At 41.2% G+C, this 27972-nt stretch overlaps 1 long non-coding RNA gene across 2 annotated transcripts; it reads right to left on the bottom strand.

The window, feature by feature from the left end:
* On the bottom strand, window positions 1–27972 carry LOC125485111. 2 transcript variants are annotated; one of them, XR_007263885.1, is made up of 4 exons: window positions 27421–27972; window positions 5379–5560; window positions 4555–4689; window positions 1–421 (listed from the first exon to the last, which is right to left on the bottom strand). It is a non-coding gene; the product is annotated as an uncharacterized LOC125485111 (long non-coding RNA). The 2 variants fall into 2 exon arrangements; XR_007263886.1 differs by lacking the exon at window positions 4555–4689 and having other exon boundaries at window positions 27392–27972.

Below are 27972 nucleotides of genomic sequence, written 5' to 3'. Positions count from 1 at the left end.
AAAGGATGGCATGGGTTGTTCCTGATGTCAAAATGGATTTCACTGAATTGTCACCCAATTCTGCCAAACAATTTTCCATAGCCCACATCACTCAGACCCTTTTGGAAATCTGCCAATTTGTGTTGCACTTTATTGGAACAATTGTACAAGCCATTGACAGAGAGCTCAAAGATGGAAAGGGAGAAGGATACAAAGCGCTGAGGGACAGGAAGCTTCTGTCACTTTCATTTCCTGTTATTTTCCAGCTAAGCACATCAGTTTGGTTCAGCAGTTTGAGTCAGAACATTGTGGTTTCAATCTTTACTATGGACTTCTGCACATAATCCAAGTTGGTCCTTCACTGTTGTTGATGTTGGGTTTTCTGGACTCATCACTAACCTTTTTGCCAGCTCAGATGCACGTAAATCTCCCATGGAATTATCTGAAGAACAACAAAAAGCTTTCTTTAGTTCCTAAGTTATTTTCAGAATAGTGAAGAGTCATATCAGACTGGAAATGTTACCTTTGTTTCTGTCTCCACATAGGCTGCCAGAACTTTGTTTTTATGATCGTACATTAAAGGATCTGATTGCGCTGTTACCTTCAATTGTAAATCATTGTTTTTTTTCCAAAACTTAAATAATGCTTTCCATTATTGTTGTGCTGTCTGAAAAGCCAGTCTCATTTGTATCACCTTAAACATCTTTTGAAAACTAAATCCTTTAATTTAAAATCTGCTTTTTTAAACAGCATAATAATAGATAATTTCCCTATGTTTCTAAATTCATCCACGAGGGTTTCTATTTATAACATTGATTCTTCAGCACATTTGAAGCAAGTGATGGACAGAGTTAACTGAGATTATGCTCCATAGCGTCTCCATCTCTCTATTGTTTCATTGAGCCAGGCTTCTAAGATTGTCTTGGACTCCCTAGGAATTAAAATTGATCTTGCGAACACTGCTGCAAGTAACCTCAGAGAAAAATCACTGGGGCACTAAAATGCTGCTTTTCACACTTCAGCTTAATGGTTTCATTTATTTAGTACAAATGTTTTGCAGATGAAGGGAATTTTTTTTATTCATTCTGGCTGAGCCAGCAATTATTGACCATCCCTAATAGCTTATGAGCTGAGTGGTTTGCTAGGGCCATTTTGAAGGGCAGTTAAGAGTTGGTGACATGGCTGTGAATCTGGAGTCACGTGTAGGCCAGATGAGGTAAGGCTTTTTAAAATTCTCCCATGAGACATGGGTGTCGCTGGTGGCCAGAATTTATTGCCCATCCCAGCTGTCCTTCAGGCAGTGGTGATGAGCTGTTTTCTTGAACTACTGCAGTTCACATGCTGTAGATTGACCAACAATGCTGTTAGGGAGGGAATTCTAGGATTTTGACCCGGCGACAGTGAAGGGATATATAATTTGCAAGACAACGTGACGAGTGGCTTGGAGGGGAACTTGCAGGTGGTGGTGTTCCCATGTATCTGATGCCCATGTCCTCCTAGATGTAAGTAGTCATGAGTTTCAAAGGTGATTGCTAAGGATTTTTGGAGAATTTCTGCATTGCATCTAGTAGATAGTACACAGCTGCCGCCACTGAATGTCTGTAGTTGAGGGAGTGAATGCTTGTGGATGTGGTGCCAATCAAGTAGGCTGCTTTGTCTTGATGGTGTCAAGCTTCTTGAGTGTTGTTGGAGCTGCACTCATCCAGGCAAGTGGGGACTATTCCATCACACTCCTGACTTGTGCCTTGTAGATGGTGAACAGGCTTTGAGTTAGGAGGTGAGATACTCTCCGTATTCTTAGCTTCTGACCTTCTCTTGCAGCCACTGTATTTATGTGGTGAATCCAGTTGAGTTTCTGATCAATTGTAATTTCCAGGATGGAGATTTCCTTCCTAAAGACTATTAGTAAACTACATGTGTTTTTACAAAAGTCGACAGTGGATGCCATTAAGCTAGCTTTTAATTCCAGTTTACATAATGAAATTTGAATCAATCTGCCATGGTGCTGCTAGAACCTATGTCCCCAGAGCATTAGCCTGAGTCGCTGGCTTACCATATTGGATGTCAATACTATTATGTCACCACCTCCACGTATGACTGACCACAGCAGTTGAAGGAAGGTGGTAATGTAATGAAACCGTCAAGAATAATCCAACTAGAATTGGCACTGCTGCCAAAATGCCAGGAAGAGAATTGTTAAATATAGAATACTCACATTTTTAAAATATTCTATTCAGGATCCCAGAATTTGATGCTGTTAGGAAAAGGAACCAATTCACATACTTTGCACACTTCTGTGCAGAGATCCCAATATCAAACAGAGAAGCTTGATGAGTAAGAGACCCACCACAGTGCAGCAAGACTCTGACTGGCATAATTCCCAAAGTAGGATTGCCAACTCCCAAAGGGCAGATAGCTGGGGTTTTATCACCTGACTTCCTGCTTCTAAGCCCACAGTCGTGTTGTTGGTAATCCAACATGTTCAAACTCACACAGCACTCCTTATACCTCACTCTCAGTCAACCAGCCTTTTCATGTATTTCCAAAGGTTCTTGCAACTGGCAAAGAAAAGTATTCAAAAGATATTTTCTAAAAAAAGAAAACTTTTTTTGTCCCAATGCTTTGTTCTTGGTGTTACGCATAGCAATTTCTGCAGATTGATCTTCAATTGCCGGAGAATCTGAAGCAATCCTGGAGGAGGAAGCTATCTCTTACATGTAAATATACTCAGCACTGAATTCAGAATCGAGGCAAGGGAGAGAGAGACAGAGTGCAGAGACAGGCAGAAACTCTGTCTCACCCTGCTTTTCCAGATCCCAATCAAGGAGGGGTTGAGGTGAGGGGGTGGAAACTTAGGTCAGAATATTTCACATCAAAAAGGAATCGCAAATTGTTAAGAGTTTATAAAGCACGTCAAAGTCAGTTTTAAAGGCAAGTTTTGATAATACTTATAAACATCAGCCTCATGCCTTTTGGAATTTTAAGAGGTGGACTTTTTGAACTCTTTTAAATAGAGATAATGATCAAAGTAACTCCAGCTATTTGTAGAGTGGGAGGAGAAAAAGTAGAAAGTTGCATGCAGGCAAAACAGAAAGATGATAAAAGGGAAGATATAGTTCAAGAAAATCTTGCAGATGACATTTGTGATGACAAGTCGGAGAAACAATTCAGACAAACATTAATATTACAACCATTCTGAGTGTTAAATATGGCTTGGTCTTTCAGAGATGCACATACAATACAGTAGGAAAAGTAAAATTACCCATCCCCTCTCTTTCACATGAGAATGAAAATGTCATGTGAAAATTCAAGTAACGGGTTCTCATGTAACTCCCTCAATAATTAATAACCCATTTGAAGATCCAAAGTTTATGACTGCTATTTAATTTGTAAGCACCAGCTCAAAAGTATGAGATACTGTGACATTTCTATTGTCCATACCTGATCTTGCTACGTGTGTGACTCCAAACCCACAGCAATGTGATTGAGTTCTTACTGCCCTCTGGGCAATTAGAGATAAGCAATTAATGCTGGTTTAACTTGTGATGCCCAGAGCTTGTGAAAGAATAAAAAGAACTCTCAAAAAAGGGACAATAGCTGAGGAAGAAGAAATATTGAGTTACCTCCTCCGCATTATTTAACTTGTGTGTGCATGATCTGAAATCAAGCTCAAAACTCACAGCATTTGCGTCGATCCTCGTGTCAAGCTTTTCTGCCATACTAGGTGTTCATTGCTTGTCCATTTTGTTGTTATGTCTTTCGTGCTTTGACCAATAATCATTCTAATCAATAAAGGTGCCAACCTGGAACAACAGTGAAGTGTTTACTTCTGTGTGGAGTTTGCACATTCTCCCAATGTCTGCGTGGGTTTCCTCTGGGTGCTCTGGTTTCCTCCCACAGTCCAAAGATGTGCAGGTTAGGTGGATTGGCTGTGCTAAGTTGCCCATAGTGTCTAGGATGGGAAATGCAGGGATAGGGTAGGGGGTGGGTCTGGGTGAGATGCTCTTCGGAGGGGCGGCATGGACTTGATGGGCCAAATGGACTGTTTCTACACTGCAGGGATTCTATGATTTTAAGATATGAAGGTCCAGTAATTCTGAGAGGAGGGGGTTTTGAGATTTGGTTTAAATTGGCCGATAGCCCTTTCTTCCTGTAGTAGCTCACAGTCTCCCACCAGCATTTTTTTTTAAAAAATCAAAGGCAAAAACAATCTATTACTAGTAGCATGAGGTTTCTTAAGAGCAATGAAATCAGGAAAGCTTGTTCACAAGGATTCATAGATAATAGCTGCCAGCAAAATTATGTGTATGAAAAAAATTGAGTTAACTGCAGATGCTGGAAATCTGAAACAAAATAAACTGCTGGAAAACCTCAGCAGTTCTGGCAGCATCTGTGGAGAGAAATCAGAGTTAACATTTAGGGTCCAGGACTCCTCTTCAGGACAAGATTATGTATATGTTTAGGCACATGTAAAAAGCAAAACAAAATACTAAGATTGCTAACAATGGTTTTAGTTTTCAAATCTCCTGTAGTAACTGAAGTAGATCAGTACATGTACAAAACTGATTTGCTGACCTGTACAGATGCTTTGGTCATTCAACTTGAGTGATCAGAAACATGGTGATCAACATCTTTTCCGACAGCACTTCCACTTCTTTTAGTATTGCTCTTTGGGGTCATTCTCCATGTTTAAAGGTTGTGGTGCAAGGCCTGTTCCATGGACAGAATGTAGCACAGGCTCCAGTTCAGCACTGAAAATATCTCTTGGAAAAACCTTAAGCTTAAAATCCATTTGTCCTCCCAGGGGCAGTGACACTTTTCACAGAAATCCAGCACAGTACTTTAGAGTCTTCTCACTGTTCTAACAAGGGGCAAGGTTCCCCAATTTTTTTTTATTCTCAGTTCTGATCAGACCTCAGGCAAGCTTCCCCAATTTTTTTTTAATTCTGGCAGCTGGGATACAACAAAATATTAAAGCTCCCAGGTGAGGAGGGTTGAACAGACTCTCCTTGATTATTCACCCACCCATTTGGTTAGTTGCATAAAAAATTAATTTAAAAAGGAATCCTTCCCTTGTGCATACTCTTCTCCTCAGACCTAAATGAACTTACGTTTTAAAGGAAGCCATTAAAATCAGGCTTTCCTGAATTAACAAAAGACCAAGAGAGTTCATTAATTACTAAATGTGAGGAGAAAGAGGAACATAACACACATATGCACAAGAGTAGAAATGAGAGGTGAATACAAAAGTGATAAAAGACAAAAGAGGGACAGTATTTGAATTGTTAGTGAACAGCAGATACAAAGACATTGCAGCTGTTCCTGCATACCACAGTAGCATTGACATTGGCTATTGAGCAGTTGATTGAGAGATTCATGGTTTTGTAGGCTGAACTTACTCTGTCTTGCTTTCGATTGTACTGGCTGTAACATTCAGAGTTTTACTCCTTTGTTTTACTTGCTTTGCATGGGTGTTTAAATGACTGTTCTCAAAGCTGTGGCCCTCGGAGCACTCTAGAACATCTGGACAACGCACAGCCTGGTGTTGCAATCAGTTTTCAATACTTTTTTTTGTATGTTCCTGGAGAGAAAAAAAAACAAACACGTCTGCAAGAACTGACTTTCTGCTGAGAGCAGGGGTATACTCAGCCCCTCATTAATTTTCCTTGTTAAATCACTCCCTGTTTAAGTTTCCCCAACTCTGTACAGCTGTGACATTCCATTGGCCTCACATTGGACTTTGCCAGTGACTGAATTTACATCGGCAATTTTTCTTTTTCTGTAGCACTTTTCTTTGGAAAAGAAATATTTTGGAATTAACAGTTAAAAAATGTCTGTAAAATCTTGCTGGTTCTGATTCATCATCATAACATGGTGACTATTTATCCCTCAACTAACAAACAGTTTACATGGCTATCATTTATTTGTGAGATCTTGCAGTGCTTTCTGCATTACAGTGAGTGAAACAGCTTCTTGGCTATAAAGGGAACAACCTGAAAACATAAGTATTAAATAAATGTAAGACTTCCTTTTTCACTACATGTTAGTATTGTCTGTGCCTGTTTGACACACTTCATGTTCTGATTTATTCATTTCATTACTTGACAATCAACATTACAGCTGTCCCAAATACCAATATGATAAATATTCTAATTGAATTAGTTTCAGCCTTACAGAAAGGTGCTGCTACTTAGCTGCCTAAAGGCATTGCTGTCACCAGTCTCATATGGGAAAGGCCCTACAGCAGCACTTTATACACTGTTCGGTCAACTATAACCAAGCCAAACAAAACCTCAGTTATAGCTTCAACTATTTAAACTTGCTTTGATGGTGGAGTACTGAAACATTAATAGAAGAGCTGGTAAAATGGCAACAGGTGTTTCTGTTCAAATACTGGCATGACATCAAGAGATGCTAATCCAATACTGCTCAATTTTTCAGAGGTACTTTCTTTACATGAAAGGAAGATTTCAGACCTGGGTTTTTTCTCCTCCAGCCTGAAGTTTGTCAGATCAGGGCATTCCAACACTGGCTCAATTAGGCCATGATTACAACCCATTTTTCTGGCTCAGGTTCAATATATACCCCAGTGCCCTTTCAGGATATTGAAGGGGGAAACCTGCCACTACAAAGAGAGAATAGCCTGATGTGTTGCACCTCACAGGCTGTTAGGGTGCAGCCTCTTCAAGAATAAAGAATATATGTAAATCTATCTGAATGAGCCTTCCTTATTTGCAGTTGAGGACTGTGAAGAGAGTGTAATGGGAAGAAGAAGCAGGCATTCGATCAGTAGCCCATCTACTTCCTTCACCATCATGGCAGCAGTGCATAATGTCCACAAGATGGATTGCAGAATATCATCCAGATTCCTTCAATGGCACCTCCACCACTTAAAGGCAGCAGGTGATTGGGAACACCACCACTTGCAAGTTTGCCTGAGATAACGCAACATTCAATTTGGAGAATTATACTGCCATTCCTTCACTGTTACTTAGTCAAAATCATGGCACTCACTCTCTAAAAAGCACTGTGGGTTGCACATCACCTGGATTGCAATAGTTCATCAAGGAGGCTCGTCACCACATTCTCACAGGCATTTAGGTAATTGATAAATGCTGGCCTTGCCAGTGATATTTCCATCCATGAAGAGAAAGTCCACTGAGTTATGATTGTATGACCCCTGTATCCAATGAACAGTGTGATTTGTGCTGATCATACACAACCATCATTCAAATAAGATCACAAAGCTTTTGCACTTTCTGCATTATATTGAATGGACATGGGTTAATCATGTATTGTGATCGGTGGACCTGTTTCAGGATCTATTTGATTTTCTTCGTTGGAGCTTGTCCTTTCTACTAGCACCTCAAAAGATATATTTTATTTCCCGTTTGTAAATTATTGCACGGACATTAACTTGGTAAAGGGGTGGAGGACCAAATAATAACCCTTCGATTTTAAAAAAAAATCAATGACACCAAATTTCAATAAACTTCACAAGGCAAGCAACAAATAACATTTTTAGTGTTGTACCAGCACACTTGGAATTGGTCAGTGGGATGATGAACTGCCCAATGAATGCAGGTCAGATATCCTAACACAAAAAGAAAGTACTGTACATACTGGAATCTGAAATAAAAACATAAAATACTTGAACACTGCACACCAGAAAGCAGAGTTAACGTTTCAATTCAATGAAAACCCGTCATCCTGTTCTTGGTGAAGAATCATCAACCTGAAACATTGACTGTTTCTCTTCACAGATGTTGTCTGATATGCAAAGAGTTTTGACCATTTTCTGTCGTTACTTTTGAGGTCCTGAGGTGGATTCTAGTTGTGTACTGATTTAGATACCTTGATAACACAAGGGCAACAAATCACCCCAGCACTTATTCAAAAGGCAGAAAAGATCAAGATTCTTACCGTCCAATGATTAAAAAAATGTACACATGCCTCTTAGGTTTTATGTTATTTATATAATACGGACCTTTCACTAACCCAGGAAGTGTCTCGAAGCTAATGAAGTACTTTCTGAAGCGTGCTCACAGCGGTGAAGTAGGAAATGTGGCTAGCCGCCATTTGAACAGGGCAAACTTCCCCAAGCAGCAACAAGAGGGTATGAGGGAGAACTCATCTGCTGGAAATGGTACCATGGGGTCTTGCACAATGACCGGCAAGCAGACGGGGCCGCAGTGTAGTACTTTATTGGACAGTGATGCACTGCCACAGGATTGTCCTGAAATGGTCAGCCTAAAGTTTACATTCCTATGTCTGAGGGGTTGGGGCTTGAACAAATTATGTCTTGACTCAAAGGCTACCCATCAGGGCAAGGCTGACAATGGACAAAGCAGGCCAGATCTGTGGATGAGTTGCAATCCTGTTCTCTAGGTCTAGTCTATTCCCAGCAGCAACAACAACCAACAGTCAGCTATTATTGACATTAATGGGGAGGCGGTTTGGTACCACATATCTCCCTCTCAATCTATTCTTTTAAACCAAAGTGAACATTAGATGACAGGTTGATCTTTTCACTGAAGTCACTCATCAATTGGAAGAAGTTTGCACAATGGATCATCGTGTAGCTGGCTCTATTAGCTACCAGACATTATGTCAGTATCACTCGTGTAATACTCTACTACCAATCACATAAGGCAACATCCTTTCCAGGTCACTACACAGTCAAACTGCTTCTCCCAGAGCATTCCTGAACATTTTGCCTTTCCCACAACTCTCCAGCTCCATGCCTGACAAAGGGATCAATTCATTCTCCTTTTACATATCAAAAATGCGTTTGACTCATTATCCTATCCAGAGAGATCTACTTGCTGTGAATGATTTTGACAGTTGTATGTTCTGACCAGGTGGGTGAGTACTTTATATAATATAAAAGAAGGCTACTGGAAACGCTGTCATATTAGAATTGTTGCATTGTCCCAAAACATTTATAATAAAAATGAATATTTAATCTTAGTGTTGGCTTACAGATGAAAGGAGCTAGATTCATGGCTCCCTGGCACTACATTTGCAGGCAGCAGTCCTCTGCTGGGGCAGAAGTGACCTGACAAGAGGACGGGTTGCACTGGCGGGGACCAATATCCTGGCAAAGAGATTTGCTAGAGCTATGCGGGAAGGTTTAAACTAGTCTGGTGGGGGAGGGGGGGCCGAACTAGTAGTGAGACGAGAGAGAAGCTTGAGGTACAGGAGTTAAAAAGAGCAAGTTAAATAGACAAGGCAGGCAAGAGCACGGCAGAGAACGAGGGAAGGCTGATGAATGAAACAGCATTTATTTCAATGCAAGAGGCGTGACAGGTAAGGCACATGAACTCGGGGCATGGTTGGAAACATGGGCCTGGGATATCATAGCTATTACAGAGATGTGGCTAATGGAGGGACAGAACTGGCAGCTCAATATTAGGGGTGCAGATGCTATAGGAAGGAAAGGAGGGGAGGCAAGAGAGGAGGGATTTTTGATTAGGGATATCATCATGGCAGTACTTAGAGGATATTCCTGAGGGATTATCCAGTGAAGCTGTATGAGTGGAACTGAGAAAAAAGAAGGGGGTAATAATTTTGATAGGATTGTACTAAAGGCACCCTAACTGCAAGCAGGAAATTGAGGAGCAAATATGTAGCAAGATCGCAGATAGCTGTAAGAATAATAGGGTTGTAATAATAGGGGATTTCAACTTTCCAAACATAGACTGGAAAATGCCTTATTGTTAATGGCTTGGTTGTGGAGGAAGTTGTTAAGTGTATTCAGGAAAACTCTCTCAATCAATACGTAGATGGCCCTTTAGAGGCAAAACTCAACGTCCGCTTGGGATATAAGGCAAGGCAAGTGTCAATCACAGGGGACCAGTTTGGAACCAGTGATCATAATCTTACAAGTTTTAAAATAGTTATAGAAAAGCATAGGCCTGGCTCACAAGTTAAATTTCTAAATTGGGGCAAGGCCAATTTTGATGGTATTAGACAGGTTCTTTCAAAAGTTGACTGGGCGAAGTTGTTCACAGCTAAAGGGACGCCAGGCAAGTGGGAGGCTTTCAAAAGCGAAATAACAAGAGTTCAGGGACAGCATGTTCCTGCTAGTGTGGCAAGAGTGGAGAACACTGGATGACTAGAGATAAAGGTCCTGGTCAAGAAAATGAAGGAAACATGTCACATATAGACAACTGGGATCCAGTGAATCCCTTTGAGGAGTATAGGGGGTGTAGGAGTGCACTTAAGAAGGAAATCAGGAGGGCAAAAAGGGAACACAAGATAGCTTGGCAGATTGGGTAAAGGAGAATGTTGTGCCATTATTTAAGAAAGGCTGCTGGGAAAAACCAGGGAACAAAAGACCAGTGAGCCTAATGTCAGTGGTGGAGGGGATTCTAAGAGAAAGGATTTATATGCATTTGGAAAGGCAAGGACGGATTAGTGATAGTCAGCATGGCTTTGTGCATGGGAAATCATGTCTCACTAATTTTCTGATGAAGGGTCTAGGCCCGAAACGTCAGCCTTCCTGCTCCTATGATGCTGCTTGACCTGCTGTGTTCATCCAGCTCTACACCTTGTTATCTCAGATTTTCCAGCATCTGCAGTTCCTACTATCTCTCTCACTAATTTGATTGGGTTTTTTTGAAAAGGTGACTATGAAGACAGATGAAGGCAGAGTAGTTTTCTACGTGGACTTTAGCAAGGCCGTCGACAAAAAGGTTCCGAATGTAAGGTTTGTAAGGTTAAATCACATGGGATCCAGGGTAAGCTAGCCAACTGGGTCAAAATTAGCCTGATGGTAGGAGGTAGCGGGTGGTGGTAGAGAGTTGTTATTCACAATAGAGAGGCCTATGACAAGGGATGTGCCACAAGAATTGGTGCTGGATCCACTGTTGTTTGTCATTTATATAAATGATCAGGATGAGAATAGGAGGCATGTTTAGTACATTTGCGGATGACAACAAAATTCGTGGCACAGTGGACAGTGAAGAAGGTTATCTAAGAGTACAATGACATCTTGATCACTGGACAAGTGGACCAAGGAATGGCAGATAAAGTTTAATTTAGATAAATACAAGGTGTTGCAGTTTGGTAAGACAAACTAGGGAAGGACTTACACAGTTAACGGTAGTGCCCCAGGGAGTGTTGTCAAACAGAGACCTAGGGGTGCAGGGACATAGTTCCTTGAAAGTGGTGTCACAGGCAGACAGGGTGATAAAGAAGGCATTTGGCACGCTTGCCTTCAATCAGTCAGAGCATTGAGTTTAGGAGTTGGGGTATCATGTCACAGCTGTACAAGACATTGGTAAGGCCACATTTGAAATACTGTATACAATTCTGGTTGCCCTGCTATAGGAAGGATGTTTTTAAACTGGAAAGAGTGCAAAAAAGATTATCAAAAATGTTACTGAAACAGGAAGGTTTGAGTTATAAAAGGAGAGGCTGGGACTTTTTTCCTTGGAACATAGAAGGCTGAGGGGTGACCATACAGAGGCTTATAAAATCATGAGTGGTATAGATTAGGTGAATTGCAAAGGTTTTTTCCCCAGGGTAAGGCAAAAGGGGAAAGATTTAAAAGGGACCTGAGGGCAACTTTTTCCACAGAGGGTGTATATGGAAGAGCTGCCAAAGGAAGTTGTAGAGGCAGATACAATTACCAATATAAAAGACATTAGGACAGCTACCTGGATAGGAAAAGTTTAGAGGGATATGGGCCAAATGCAGGCAAATGGGATTAGTTAAGTTTAGGAAACCTGGTCAGCAAGGACAAGTTGGGCTGAATGGTATGTTTCCGTGCTGTATAACGCTATGACTCTACATTTTTAAAAAATTGGCCTAAATATTTTTCCAGGAAGACCATGTTCCTTTAAGGAACTTAAATCCCTTTTCACACTGTACTCCGAAGAGTACTTTGTAATCTGTGTCCCCTAGGCCTTTGGCACAGGTCATACACGTGGAGGGCATCTGCAATATGATTTTATTTCCCCAAGTGATACTTACCACATAATTCCAAAGCTATTGAGCCATAAGTGTGTTACATCCTGGGCCAGAAAGATTGAAAATAAAAAAAAATTATTGGGATTCAGAGTAACTGAACAGAGAATATATAATCCCTTTTGAGGCAGGAAGCTGAAAGGCAAAGAGATGCCAACTCTGTAGATAATAGGCTTTGCATCCAACACATTTAACACTTTTTAGACATCACATATTGTTACAGTTCAATAACTATCATGAAAGTAAAGGGATCGACCAGCATTTCTTCCTGGCTTCTTACAAACCGGAGACTCCCATTCATCGCAGTGGCTTTAAGAGGCAGCTCAAGGTATCAACTAAAATTTACAACTGTGCTTCAATCCCAGACTATCCATATAGAACAGAAGTGCTAGCACTATCCAATTTCGCCACGTAAGTGGGCAGACCTAACACAATTTCTAATAAAAAGTGATAGATGTATTTAAATCCACAATTATTTTCAAATTACAGAAATACAATAACAAGGTAGCGCAACACGTTCAGCAAGAATTACTGTTTAATCTCTTGTTGAGCCACAGACACAAGGACTGATTTTCACACCTCTGTCCATATTGGAATAGCATTAAAAATGGCTGTCAGAACCTAACTCCAGGATTCTGTTACATATTCCTGTTTCTGGCAATGTTTGCCAGCAGCAACCCCACATGCAGGACTCCTATTCCTTGCCAGCTCCATTACAGGGGTGGACTGTGGGTATTTTAAAACCCCTTAAATTGATGAAGTCTAGCAAGCTTTACTGGAGATATGGTCTTTGGCCCCTCAGAAGAGTCAGTGAGCTATAGTTGGACCCTAATAAAGGCAAAATACTGCAGAAGCTGGAAATCTGAAACAAACACAGAACACTAGAGAAACTCAGCAAGTCCAGCAGCATCTGTGGAGACAGAAACATTTCAAGTCTGGTATGACTCTCTGTCAGAACTGAAAGGTGTTGGAAGATAGGGTTCTTTTTTATACTTTTGGCAGAAGGAGAGGAGAATCAAGAGAGCAGATGGTATAGAGGCCCAATGCAAAAGACAAAAAAGGGATTGTTAATGGTGGAGAAAGACAACAAAAGACATAAAATGGGTGTATATGAAGGTGTGAAAGGGAGAAAATGAGTCCTTGCTACTAAATGCAAAGAAAACAAAATACAATATGACTTTGCTCTGGGAGAAGAGCGAAGAAGTGAATGTAAGAAAAAATGATGGACAGACAAAAGCAGTTGGTGTCTGAAGTTATTGAATTCAATGCTGAGACCTCAAGACTGTATAATGCCTGAGGAGAAAATAAGGTGTTGTTCCTTGATCTTGCATTATATTTCATTGGAACATTGCAGCAAGCCCAGGACTAAAATGTTTGCATCTCAGCAGTGTGGTTTACTGAAATGGCAAACACCTGGGAGGTCAGGTTCTGCAAGAAGGTCACCCAGGCTGTGTTTGGTCTTGTCAATGTAAAGGAGGCCACATTGTGAGGAGCAAGTGCAGCAGACTAGATTGAAAGACGCACAAGTGAAATGCTGCTTCATCTGCAAGGTGTGTTTGGAACCTTAGACAGTCAAGAGGAAGGTGTGAATAAGCAATGGCTACACCTTCTGTGATTGCATGGGAAGATGCTACGGAGAGTGAGGAAGTATTACAAGTGATGGACGAGTGATGACTGTCATACAGGGAATGATCCCTGCAGAATGCTGACAGTGGGCAGGAAGGATGGATGTATTTGGTGGCAGCATCTGCTGGAGGTAGCAGAAATCGCAGAGGTTGGTCCTGTCTTATGGAGACTAATGGAGTGGTGTAAAGTAAAGAGAAATGGAACCCTATCATTGTTCTGGGAAGCAGGAGAAAGGGTGAGGGTATAAGTGCCAGAGATGGGTCGGACATGGCTGAAGACCCTGTCAATCACAATGGGGGGAATGGTTAGGAAAAAAGTGATCCTGTCAGAGAGTTCATTAGAAAGAGGCATCAGAACAGATGCAATAGAGGAGAAACTGAGAGGATGGAATGGAATCCTTGAAGGAAGCAGGGTGGGAGGAAGTGAAATCATGGTAACCATGTGAGTTGATGGGTTTGTAATAGATTTTGGTGAACAGTCTACCCTCAGAAATGGAAATGGTGAAGTCAGGAAGGAAAAGAGTCAGAGTTGGACCAGGTGAAGGTGAGAGAAGGTAAGAGAGAGGAAAAGTGGTGGGACTCTAGTCTGGAATCAGAAACCAAAAAAAAAGACATTTAATGTACACTTTGAAAAATCTTGTCCTTATTATTTTATTATTATTAAGCTGTCAATCTAACATAGGCAATGAAAGCCTAACTAACAAAACCTTTAATCTAATTCAGACCTCAATGTTTTTCAAAATAAACACACAGGCATTGAATAGCCACTTCAAAACACTGATCAAGCTATTATAAAGGTTACGAAGCTGTCAGGCAGATAAAGATAGTAATTCCTTTTGCAACAGTGTAAAACATGCTCTTGCTGGGCTGAGTCCATCAGTTATGGAGGTTTGCCAAACATTCATAAAAAGGCTTCTGAAGAAGGGTCACTGGGCCTGAAATTTTAACTGATTTCCCTCTACAGATGCTGCCAGACCTGCTGAGATTTTACAGCAATTATTGTTCTGGTTTCATAAAAAGGCTACCTGGCAAAACAGATTTCTAGCCATCTAATCAGGCTCTAACTGTGATAAAATTGCAAAATTTTATTATAGAGCTTTATAGTGGATATATAGTGAGTGGGTTAGGGGGAATATGAAGATGAGAGGAATTTGGAGGTAGTAGGGAAATGAAGGAGGTATGGGATAAGGTGTTCATGGAGATATGAGGGATGATTTTGGTAGGAGGGGTACGGTGTTTAAGGAAGAGTAGGAATGAGGATTAGGAATACCTCACACATCTCCAGAACTAATCCAATGACTCAGCGAAAGGAGGCAGGCCTTATCTGGACAACCTCAGTGTAAGCCTATGTCAGTTTCTGTCCCTAGATTACTTCTGGAGTTGGCAGGACTGACACCATGCAGCCCCTGCCTCTGCTGGATGCATATAGATTCTGCAGGCCCTGCTAAGTAGGAGACACCACAGTGTGGAGCTGGAGGAGCACAGCAGGCCAGGCAGCATCAGAGGAGCTGAAAAGTTGACGTTTCGGGTCGGAGTCCTGCTGTGTTCCTCCAGCTCCACACTGTGTTATCTCTGACTCCAGCATCTGCAGTTCTATCCCTGCCAAGTAGGAGGCAGGATTGAGAGTTTAAGAAATCTCACAGTTATCGAATCCTACTCAAGAATGAAAATCCAGCCCTATGTCTCAATTTAAGCTACATCCTAAAGCTGACTATATATAGCCTTTTACAGAAATATGACGCATTACACCTTCTGAGGTGAAGGAGAGGTAGGCAGCAAGTTAACATAAGCAACGTTTCTTTTCTTATGGAAGCCTTGTAGTGAATATTTCTGATCATTGATCATTCTGATCACTGTACGATATACATAACTTTCTGGCTAAAATGCTAACCTAACTAAACAAGTTATATTACTTACCATTGCTTCCTTTCTACTGCAGCACGGTAGACCAAGGTTGAAATGGCTAAATGACAAGAAATCAGATTTCAGGGCATTTGAGTACAGGAACAAAGATGCCCTTGTTGTAGCTGTACAGGGCCTTGGTGAACATTGTGTGCAGTTTTGGTTTCCGTACGCAAGAGGCTATTGAGACTTTAGCAGAGGTTCACCAGACCAAACCTTGAAATGGCAGATTTGTCGTACGAGGAGAGATTTGGTCGACTAGGCCCAAGTTCACTGGAATTCAGAAAATTAAGAGGGGAGCTCATTAAAACTTATAAAATTCTGATAGGGCTAGACAATCAGGATGCAGGGATGATGTTCTTCTTAGTTAAGGTGGCCCAGAACAAAGGCTCAAAGTCTCAGGAGAAAGATAGACCATTTAGCATTAAAATAAGGAGACATTTCTTCACTCAGCAGGTGGTGACCCAGTGGAATTCTCCACCATAGAATGCTGAGGGAGCTAAGTCACTGCATATATTTATTAAAGAAATAGACTGATCTTTAGACTGGAGTTTCTAAAGGCATCAAAGAGTGTTAGGAGAACACAGGAGTATGGCAATAAGATCGATCAGTCATGATCTTATTGAGAAGTGGAGCAGGCATGGGAATACTCTTGCTGCTACTTTCTGTTTCAATGCTTCATATTTTAAATACATTTTGGCTTTGTGCAACTCTTGATCTTGAGGGAGGAAGAGGTGTTTTGCAGGAAAGAAAAAAACTGAAATTTTTGGAAGTACCTAATGACAATAGATTTGATATTAAAATTCAACTCAGATCGGAGGAAATGGTGAGACCCAAAATCTTGATAAATGAGACAGTAAGGATTGAATCAGGAAAGATAGACTGATACAATAAAAAAAACTGTTATTAATCAGGTTTTTGCGCCACATACTTTCAAATATCACATATCAGTTTCATAAACAAGCATTCTTGCTTCCAAACCCAAACGCGTCTTTATTTACCCAATATCTAGATAAATGTTGTAAAGTTCAAGAGACAAACAGAAAATAGCTGTCACTGAATATATCATGTGCTCCAACATGGGGTTTCTTTGACTTTGGAAAGGAATAGAATAAACATTCTACAAACTGTAGCTTGGATTATAAATTTACAGAAAGATTTATTAACAGTAAACAGAGAACAGAACTGTAACAGAAGACAAACAATAATTATAGCTTTAACTATTGCTACTCCTGATGTTAAAAAAAGTTCACTGTAAAACAACGCCCCTTATGATTTTATGATTTTATCCTACCATAGAATCTTTGACCTTCATCTATTACTGTTGGCTTCAGAATGATGGTAAAATCAACCTAGCAGAAATTCAGCAAACCATTACTTACGGTTTTGATTGTGTTGCTGAACATCAAAACTTCAAGTAAAATTATTTTAAGTGAACCATACAGTCATAAAGGTTCCCATAGCAATCAATGGGAAAGCCAGATTTAGGTTCCTTTGGACACTTCTCACTCAGAAAAAAGTGGTATGGAAGTGGAAATACTGTACCATATGCGTGCAGCACAATGCATTCTTAACTGAAAAAAGTTGCAAACAAAAAGGAATTAGATTATGATAAATCAAATTCACATATTCCAAAACTCTGGTTTTGACAAAGCTGTCAGCCACTTCTCTTGACAGAGCAGAAAATCCAATGGAAGGATACCTCAGATAGGCTGAAAAGCCTGAATGGGGAGTCCAGATTAGCCACATGCACATACGCTTCTTGTACAACACTGCCAACCAATTAGAGCAGAGAGTTAGGTCATGTTAGGACGCGAGATCACCGGTAAACCTACAGCAATGGCTGTAAAATGGTGTGCCCTTGTCCTGAACAAGTATGCACTTGTATTTAGAAGTCTTTTTTAAAAGAGATAGTAGGAACTGCAGATGCTAGAGAATCTGAGACAACAAGGCGTAGAGCTGGATGAACACAGCAGGCCAAGCAGCATTATAGGAGCAGGAAGGCTGACGTTTCAGGCCGAGACCCTTCTTCAGAAATGGGGGAGGGGAAGGGGGTTCTGAAATAAATTGGGAGAGAGGGGGAGGCGGATAGAAGATGGATAGAGGAGAAGATAGGTGGAGAGGAGACAGACAGGTCAGAGAGGTGGGGATGGAGCCAGTAAAGGTGAGTGTAGGTGGGGAGTTAGGGAGGAGATAGGTCAGTCCAGGAAGGATGGACAGGTCAAGGGGGCGGGATGAGGTTAGTAGGTAGGAGCTGGGGGTGGGGCTTGAGGTGGGAGGAGGGGATAGGTGGGAGGAAGGACAGGTTAGGGAGGTGGGGACGAGCTGGGCTGGTTTTGGGATGAGGTAGGGGGAGGGGAGATTTTGAAGCTTGTGAAATCCACATTGATACCATTGGGCTGTAGGGCTCCCAAGCGGAACATGCCTACCGCTATGGTCTGTGCCGAGGATAGCACCTAAAAGCTGCCACTTCTTAGGGAAATCTACTGCACATGCAGTATGAGGCTAATAAAACTACCTGAATAATAGCCAACATTTGAGGTGTGGATCAGGAAAGTGGACAAAATGTTTCAATGAAAGGAAAGAAAGATTATCACCCTGATCACCCAGGAAGGTCCAGCAAATGCCCGCCCGATTACCAACCCATTACCCTAGAAAAACAAAAACCAAAAGAACAGCGGATGCTGTAAATCAGGAACAAAAACAGAAGTTGCTGGAAAAGCTCAGTAGGTCTGACAGCATCTGTGGAAAAAAATAAATCAAGAGTTAACATTTCTGGTCTGGTGACCCTTCCACAGAACCCTGGTTCTGAGGAAGGGTCACAGGACCCGAAATGTTGACTCTGATTTCCTTTTTTCCACAGATGCTGTCAGACCTACTAAGCTTTTCCAGCAACTTCTGTTTTTGACCATAGAAAAACACTTTGACTCCATTGATGATATGGCAACTAACTCATCCAAAGACTGTACGCTAAACAGAAAAGAAATTAAAGATTTTCCAGAGATAACTCCGAATGTTTTCAATGTTTTTACTGTACATGGTCAGATCATTGTCAGTTGTGAACAGTTTAAAAAGTAATAAATATTTTTCACGTATTTGTTATGTCACTGCAGTTTCATTTTTCTCTTACGTCGATTACATTTGTAGCCAAATCAGGTTAAATAGGTGTCTCTACAAATATCTCGACAATCTGCTTAACACAAATTTGTGGGTCAGCCTCCTCATGATTTGACTTACTGCAATATTAATCGAAGGAAAAACATTGTAAATTGGTGTTTGCTTCATAAATTAAGCATCTCAGTGGGCAGCATTTCTATCAAGGCAAGACAACTGAAATACAAAGTGGGTGGTATTTATTGCAGCATAATTGGAAATCACAGCCCAACAAACACCATAACACCAACAAATATTGTGACCGCTGTCCTTCAACGGTAAAATGGAAGAGCTACATGTGAAAGAAGATGTAGGTTTTGGGTGAATTGATGATGCTGTGCAATTTATTTTTTCTGAGGTGGGAGGGATAATCTTCTCTGCATCACTTTGTGTTTGTTGTTTACTAGAAACCCAGGGATGGGAAAACAAGGAGTGTCCGAATTTCTCCAGTGACAGTCTCTGACCCCCACAGATTGCAACTCGCAAATAGAACATAGAACATAGAACAGTACAGCACAGTACAGGCCCTTCGGCCCACGATGTTGTGCCGAACTTTTACCCTAAACCTAAGGTCTATCTAACCTCCACCGCTACCTTACACTATCATCCATGTGCCTGTCTAATAACCGCTTAAATGCCCCTAATGAGGCTGACTCCACTACCCCTATCACTCTCTGAGTAAAGAACCTACCTCTGACGTCTCCCCGATATCTACCTCCTTTCACTTTAAAACTATGTCCCCTCGTAAAAGCTACCTCCACCCTAGGAAAAAGTCTCTGGCTGTCTACTCTATCTATACCTCTGATCATTTTGTACACCTCTATCAAATCTTTCCAGCAAATGCACAATGGTAGCGTATAAGCCTAGATCGATTGGAGCTTCTACCTTCACTATCCATAGCTCCAGACAGACAACAACATGTGAACTGCATTATACAACAGCAACTTTGACTGTAACACACCAATAAAAGTAAGCAAATTGAATGACTCAACCCATTTTTGAAAGTCATTAAATGATATAAATATAACCTCTTCAGGCCACATTAGTTTTTGTCAACTAAAGGAAACACCTGCCTAATAAGAATTAGACATGAACATTTAGTAATAATGAGACTTTGAAAGCTAAGTACAGAAGCAACAGATGAAACCAACCAGCAACAGAAGATATTAGTCTGGAAGCCTCCTTATAATTCCAGACAACCAATCTGTATTCTCCTTTACGGTAGAGCAAGCAAACAGGCTGGGCCATTTTAAACTATCCTTTTAACCTGAGAATCATACAATCCACATAGTGTGGATGTAGGCCATTCAGCCTATCGAGTCCACACTGGGTCTCTGAAGAGCGTCCCACCCAAACCACGTAGCCTGCAGATCCATGGACGCTATGGACAACTTAGCATGGCTTTTCCACCTAACCTGCACACCTCTGGACTGTTGCGGGGAAACCCACACAGACACAGGGAGAATGTGCAAACTCCACACAGACAGTTACCCAAGTGTGCAATCCAACCTGCATTCCTTGTCCAGAAATGCAGTAGCGCTAATCGCTTAGGCACCATGCTGCCTACATGTAACTATGAAAAAAGAAAAAGATAACAACATATCATACACTAATGTCCTTTGTTTTTTAGGCATGATGCCTGATTTTGATGAGTTTACTTTCAATAGGATATGTTTCTGTGCTTCATTTTTGTCATAAATGCACCTTTATAAAATTGAAAGGACCAAGATTTTCACTTTCCCATAGGGCTTGTCCAATGAAATTATTTAATTACAAAATCAGATGAATGATAAAATTTACCTGCAATGATAAGTGGCACTCATTGCCCAGATGACTACTGAGTTAGAAGAAAAGTAACTTATTCAGAATCCCTACCGGACAGTATAAAATTGCAAAAATGTGTTGAGTATGTAACCGTGAAAAATGTTCCATGTTGGATTTGGAATAGAAGCATTGTGTTCTCACTCCTTTGGCATACTGACATAATATTAACTGCCTTTTTCAGGTGAGTTGTGACCACAACTGCACATCATGATCCTTCCTACGAGCAAAGTAAACATTCACATTCCTATCCTACTGAAGACACTTGTTTTCTCAACACAACAGGATTTTCAGAATTTACTGTACGAGTGATTTGGATTTCCCAGAACTAAATGTGATCAATATTTATAACTATCATCTAAACAATAATTACACAGATTTAAAATATACTTGTTAAACTCTGGGTATTATACCTTTGCCACAGATTATTATAAACATAGAACATAGAACAGTACAGCACAGTACAGGCCCTTCGGCCCATGATGTTGTGCCAACCTATTATCCTACTAAGATCAATCTACCCTGCATACCCTACATTTTACTATCCTCCACGTGCCTATCCAAGAGTTGCTTAAAAGTCCCTAATGTATCTGACTCCACTACCACTGCTAGCAGCGCATTCCACACGCCCACTACTCTCTGCGTAAAGAACCTATCTCTGACATCTCCCCTATACCTTCCTCCAATTACCTAAAAATTATGCCCCCTTGTAATAGTTGTTTCCACCCTGGGAAAAGTCTCTGACTATCCACTCTATCTATGCCTCTCATCAACTTGTACACCTCTATCAAATCACCTCTCATCCTTCTTTGCTCCAATGAAAAAAGCCCTAGCTCCGTCAAGCTTTCCTCATAAGACCTGCCCTCCAGTCCAGGCAGCATCCTGGTAAATCTCCTCTGCACTCTCTCTAAAGCTTCCACATCTTTCCTATAATGAGGTGATCAGAACCGAACACAATATTCCAAGCGTGGTCTAACCAGAGCTTTATAGAGCTGCAGCATAACCTCGCGGCTCTTAAACTCAATTCCCCTGCCAATGAAAGCCAACACACTATACGCCTTCTTTACAACCCTATCAACTTGGGTAACAACTTTGAGGGATCTATGGACGTGGGCCTCAAGATCCTTCTGTTCCTCCACACTGCCAAGAATCCTGCCATTAACCCTGTATTCTGCATTCAAATTCAACCTTCCAAAATGAATCACTTCACACTTTTCTGAGTTGAATTCCATCTGCCACTTCTTTGTCCAGCTCTGCAGCTGTAAAGGTGAGTTTTTGGAAAATGTGGGCTTTTGGAACCATCATATTTCAGGCAGCTCTGAAAAATGGACCATTTCCATCCTGCTAAACAAAGCACCAGCAAGCTGATATATAAAAAAAATTGCTTTAACAATAACTGTGAAACATTCCAGCCTCCAAGAGCAAGAAAGAAGAAAAAGATAAAGCAACTGGAATGAATATTAGAAGAAAAATTAAATGAAGAAAATAAGCCTAAATGATCCTTCTGGAACTACAACAGGATAATAAACAAGCATCAATGAATTAAAGGTAGTGTTAACAGGCTTTGAATAGTGAAAGCTGAGATCAAACACTTATGATGCTTAAAATACAACTTTTACTCTGAATTTTAGAGATGAACACGTTTTCAAGTTTTTAAGTTAAAATAGAAATATTGGGATGTTTACATTGTAATCTCATTATCCTCGCCCACACATTCTCCTATCTTGAAAAAGAGAAAAGTATTTTTAAGCATTTGCATGCTGTATCCAAATTGTCTAAAGTTATTTGATAATCCATAAAAGTGAGCAGCATAGGTAGTCCATGCACAATTGCAAATCATTTAAGACAAAGCTGGAAATGATGTCAAGATTTTAGCAGACTTATTAAATGCATCTAATCATTACAGAACAATCACCACCAAAGGTTGACCCAACCCAGCTGTGGTACAAAGAGGCAGTGGTGTTCATGTGTGGGGGTGTTGATGGGATACATAAAAGGCTGGAATTGAAGGAACAAATAATATTATCAGATGGAATAAGGGCAAAGGGAAGGATAAGGGTAAGCCATGGAGAAATTTGAAAATGAACATGAGGACTTTTCTTTGGTTGTAGGACAGAAGCAAACTCAGATCTGGAATGACTATTTCAAAAACTTAATTAGCAACGTCACTTTTAATAACAGATGACAATATGTCAAGGCAACACAAGTTCAAATCAGTAAAAGGCAAAATCAAGTCCAAAATTGGCAAGTTTTCATACAATTTTCATACATGAGGAATTAAAGTCTGCTGAGAGCGGTGAGGGTGAAAATTTGTGAATCCTCGTTTTAGTTATGCTTTGCTCAAAATCACAATGAACTGGCCAAGCCCTCCAGATAACTTTTAAGTGAGGTCAACTCAATAAGAGAAGGTACAAAGTTGTACCTAGTACTGCACTACACCTGCCCCGACTGTAGGTTTGTTGTGCATAAGTGAACTAAAATTGTTAAAATCACTCGTGTACCTTGTGATCAAACCAACTCTGTCCACGTCAATTGCTCCCAAGCAGAGTGCTAATAATGATGACTTTGAGTACTATAAATACTATAAATAAATACAGAAAGCCATATTGCCATGTAATTAGCTTATGTCATGTCTGGAGCCCTGCAAAGCACAGCACAAAGTTCCAAGTTCTTGCATGAATGTGGTCTTATGTTAAAGAACACATGCAGTGCATCAGCCTGGAAGGAAATATTAAATCAGGCCCGTATTAAATCAGTATTCCGTAGATGTTCTGCATTTTAACGCAAAATGAATGGGTGGGCTGTAATCTGAGCTTTTTTTACCTGGTTTTGATAAAAATTCTAACTGTGATCCCCACTTGTGACCACTACATATTAAATAGGTTTGTTTATGCCCCCTTGGTACATGAATATCACCCTTTTGTGATGTTACTCATAAAATGATAACCACGTGAAAACATGCGCTTTTAGCATCATGAGCACCTTTCTTCTTTTCAGGCTTTAAATGACTCAATTATTTGTATTGCTAAATTATTTCTTAAGGTAGGTGAAGCATTTTGCACAAAAACAGAAAATGTTGGACCACTGGAACGGTGGATGGAGGAAGAAAAGGCTGACATTTCAGGTGTAACCCACACAGTTCAAACTTCTGTTTTTGCTCATGTCTTGACATGGATACATTCACACACCAACAAAATACAAAGCTACACCAGAAATGCTCAAACAACACAATCATTACAGCATCTTAATAGAAACTGAAGTGAGGACAAGCTCCCTCAACACAAACTAGCAAAAGCCCAGTTTCAGTTCTTACTAAATGCTTAGCATCCTAACCTTACAGGGAGGCAAGAGTATTAACCTGACTGCAATCAGGATAATAAGTGGGGAAAGTGATCAGCCTACCACTTCTCATCATTAAACACTGATGAGAAATTTACACGTAGGTATTAAATGAAGGCAAGATCATTCCAAGCCTCTGCACCTTCCCCCCTACGCCAAGTGACTGCCTTGCTGATATGAATTGGTGCATGTCTGCTGAGATATGTCAATGATAGATAATGGTAAAGTAGATCAGTTATGTGTCTGACTACTGTGATAATCAGGAGATTAGGCAAGAACTGTAACTAAAGCAACACCTCTGAAAAAGCATAAAGCCCAGCAAACTATATGCCTGCAATACTTTGGGGGAAACTGTTAATGCAACTAAATTTAGAGAGTTGTTGGTTTCTGAGTGGATCTGAATTACTTGGCCAAGTATAAAGAGTTCATTTGCTCTGAATTTTGGGCCAATGGTACTACAATTCACAACATGCTTGTGCATGTTAAAATTAGGCAGGCAGCACCTAAAATTCACGTGCTTACTTAATTACTCTGATAATAGCATAACCATAAGCAGATCCCACATAGCCTCAACTGCCTTTCCACTGATGACAGCCTCTATGAACTACAGGAGACTGAGTGGCATTGAGATGAAACTATATAGAGGCCAAGAAAGATGACATTTGGCAGTGAAGGGCACAAAACCCTCAAGATTCAGCCTCAGAAGGGAATGGGAGCAACTGGCAAGAATGGTCAATGCCCAGAGACTGGCTCCCAGAACACTGTAGCTGTGCCCAGAAAAACATCAATAACCTCATTCAGATGTTCAAGAGTGAATGCATCTGCACATCGCATCTCCTAGCCAGCAAATTACACAATTTTCACATTGCTAAATGCACCAAATCACCCTACAGCACACCCTGACACTCAGGACTCATCCCTAATGTCCACACACACAGCTTACATGTCTCTAAAAACCTACAACTATTCAGCTATGGAAGCTACATTACCCACTGCATTTACACATTGGGTCAGGTTTTGTCAAGAAGAAGGGTAGCAGGAGTTAGGAAAGTTGCTGACCCCTACTAAAACCATCCCCATTAAGGAGACCACTGCCCAACCTATTTTCCTATCGGGAAGCAGGCAGGAATGGAAGGGAGTACGACCCAACTGTCCTTGGAAGCAGATGAACGGCAAGGCCAGCAGGCTCAGGTCTGCTTCAATTGAATAGGATATTGACTCAGTTGTAATCATGATCGCTAGGCTCTCCTTCCTCGCCCCACCCTAGACCCATTGCCCAACTCCCATAATCCCATCATCCCAAGTGTGCACCTTATACCTTTCATGTTTCACATTAAAGCCCATGCTCCCCATATCTCCCATCTGACAACTATATCAATAGAAGCAAACATTTTTTTTTTGATTACTTCATTAGTCATCCTTGGTGCTTAGCCAAGCATCCACAATGTGCTGACCTCAGTAGGCAATAGTTACACAGCTTGAAAAGGAGCGTAAGTTTTGGTTAACTGACATCTCTATTACATTGCGTGAGTTATTCTCTTTCTGATGTAGCTTTTCAATATTTGTATGTTGATTTGCATAGGATTAAGAGTTCTAGAGTGATAAATGGCTTGTGAGAGAATGTTGCTGTGGATCGTGGTGGTTGACTGACAGTATTCTAAGGCCCTAACAGGGCCAATATATTTCAATAGGAAAGTTGAATTTTGTCTTTTTTGTATTTCTTCTGTCTTTGACTCAGGACCAGGTTTACTTGTGGTTCACAACTTCTGTAAGAAGCCAGAAAGTGGTCTAGTTCCATGAAAATTGTTGAGGGATTTGAAGTGTCCACTCCCCAAAGGAGTTGGCAAGTGCTGGCATGTTGTGGAGCTGGCAAGTGCTACTTGCTGTGATCGTACACTATCCTGACAGGAGTTGTCAGACTCCAGAATGGGGCAGAAATCCTGGAAATGGATTCCGTTCATCACTTTATAAATCCCTCTGGACTCTGCCCGACTTGACAAAATCCATGCCACAGTCACTAACTGTTGGAAAGGCAGCAGTCAACTTTTATACAGCAAGTTCCCACAAACAGCAAAACAAAGTGACCAAATATTTTGCTTTTATGAGGTTGATTCATAAATATTGGGCAGGCCATGAGTGACAACTCTCCTGCTTTTTTTCAAAAAACAGTTCCAAGCGCACGAGAGGGCCAAAACAGCCTTGGTTTAACATCCAATCCAAAACTGAATGCCTCTGACAGAGCAGCATCCCCTCAATACCGCACTGGAGTGTTTCCCTTGGTTTTTGTACTTGGGTTTTAGAGTGACTGAAAAGGGAAGACTGGTACCAGTTGAGCCGTGGCTGATCAGCACTTACCCACCATTTTGAAATGGGCTGCAAACAGGACGATTTGTGTACAAAATCCCCTGAAGACAACATCACAGGCAAGGTACTTCTCATTGGGGCAGCATACAAGAGCATCTTACACACCAAGGCTCTTAGTTTATCGGCAGGCCTGCCTGACAGCCTCCTGCAAATACCCAAGGAGTTCTGCTACATGGCGTGGAAGTGGTGGCCAACTCTATGACAGCACAACATGAACTCACGCTGGTGTGTCTGCAGATCGCTGTCTCAACTTCCATTTGACAAAGACTCTGTTGGGCCAGTCACATGGTCTAACAACAGGTCAACAAGATCAGAGGTCGACACAATGCTTGCAATGGGATCTCAGCCAAAGATCAGGAAATCCTTCATTACTTGCAGGCAGGCTCAGACTGCTTCTATGCAGTCTGTCTGCGGATACCCAGATAGCAGCTATTGTTGATGGGCCTGCCGTTCTCACAGCAGTTGGTGCTCCATCAGGATAGAGAGTTTGCTGAAGTAGGGCAGCAGCACCACGTAAACCTTCCATCTGCTCATAGTGTGGTAGCGGGTAGCATGGTGGTTCAGTGCTTCACAGCACCAGGTAACAGAGTTTGATTCCAGCCTTGGACGACTCTGAGTTTGCACATTCTCCATGTCTACGTCGGTTTGCTCTGGGTGCTTTAGTTTCCTCCCACAGTCTAAAGATGTACAGGTTGGGTGGATTAGCTGTGGGAAATGCAGGGTTACATGCATAAAGGTAGGGGGGGTAGGTCAAGCGGGATGCTCTTTGGAAGGTCAGTATGAACTTGATGGGCCAAATGACTTGCTTCCACACTGGAGGGATTCTAATGACGACATCAGAATGCCTTCAAGTCACTAGCACCATTTTGTCCCTATTTCCCTTGTGAACTGTTGCCTCCTTAGATACCAGTCCTGATTCATTGCTGTGTAGGGATGGTGTGGCAGGGTGACCCTTCGTGGGTAGGGCCCTCTTCCACTTTGCCTCCTCCACTGCATGGCCTTCAGTGCAGCAATTTCAGATGCATGCAGAGCAGGGGTCAAGTTGTGTTACACCAGCAAGCAGGTCAGAAGCAAACAAGGGCCTCCCTGATATGTCAAATCATAACATATGCCTTCAGTACAGCTCTGAAGACTGGTAATCTAAAGAAATGTTGTACACAATATATTTATGACAAATAATTGACTAAATATTCAACTACAGCCTATTTGCGGAGTTAGAAAATCATCGATTTTACCTTGAAAACACTATCGAGTACGATATTACCTTCAGAAGCACATTACAGGCAGTATTCAACGGGATTTCTGTTTAAAAATACTTTCTTGGACCTTTCCTTTAAGAAAATATAACGGACTGCCTGTTCTAAACAGAGGAAGTGAGGTTAAATAGGATCAGGGCAAAACAGCGTACGGAATGTGTTTGTATCAGCCTGCTTCCCGAAACTCCGTCCTTCGCTATTGTGCGAACCAATTCCCGATTGCGTTTTATTCCCGTGATTCCAAGTTTGTGTAACTTTTTCAAGCACTTTCACCCCCCCCAAAAAAAAGGTATGGCCCCAGTTCATTAACTGGTCCGAAGCAGGAAAGCGCCTGAGTGGCCCTGCGAGAGATTCTGAAGAAAATGCTCGGTCATCACGACAGAGTGCGATGCAGGCCGTCTCCAGCTTGTCCTCACGCGACCCAGGATTATAAAACATGCAGCCAGTCAGACTGACTGGATTATCACGACATTGATTGGACAAATGATTAAATAATTCCAATCGTGTTTTTAAATCGTTGCCTGTTTGACTGGAGTTTGAAATAATAGCAGAAACTAAAT

This window comes from Rhincodon typus, chromosome 2, assembly GCF_021869965.1.
Source record: "Rhincodon typus isolate 14 chromosome 2, sRhiTyp1.1, whole genome shotgun sequence".
In the NCBI taxonomy this organism is placed as follows: domain Eukaryota; kingdom Metazoa; phylum Chordata; class Chondrichthyes; order Orectolobiformes; family Rhincodontidae; genus Rhincodon; species Rhincodon typus.
This window is presented reverse-complemented; position numbering and strand designations above follow the sequence as displayed.